Below are 220 nucleotides of genomic sequence, written 5' to 3'. Positions count from 1 at the left end.
CATGTGTGTTAAAGATCTACCATCTTGCTTATTAACTTCTTTACTGAATTTGTTAGTCTAAAGTGTTCACTCTCCTTGTTTTGTTTTTTTTACTTTTTTCTACTGCACTAGTTTCAAAGAATGTCAAATAACTGTAATGGATGGAGAGCTGATTACATCAATCCATAAAGGCACTCTTTAATTCATGATGAAGTGGGGCATTTGCCTAGAGAGCACTACT

The 220-nt window shown here is 34.1% G+C and overlaps 1 protein-coding gene across 1 annotated transcript in view; it reads right to left on the bottom strand.

Moving 5' to 3' along the window:
• LOC119585811 (solute carrier family 25 member 36-like) overlaps nt 1-220 on the bottom strand; it is a gene marked incomplete at its 3' end in the record, with an annotated part of 29,761 nt that overhangs the window by 18,336 nt on the left and 11,205 nt on the right.

This window comes from Penaeus monodon, chromosome 20 (assembly GCF_015228065.2).
Source record: "Penaeus monodon isolate SGIC_2016 chromosome 20, NSTDA_Pmon_1, whole genome shotgun sequence".
In the NCBI taxonomy this organism is placed as follows: Eukaryota; Metazoa; Arthropoda; class Malacostraca; order Decapoda; family Penaeidae; genus Penaeus; species Penaeus monodon.
This window is presented reverse-complemented; position numbering and strand designations above follow the sequence as displayed.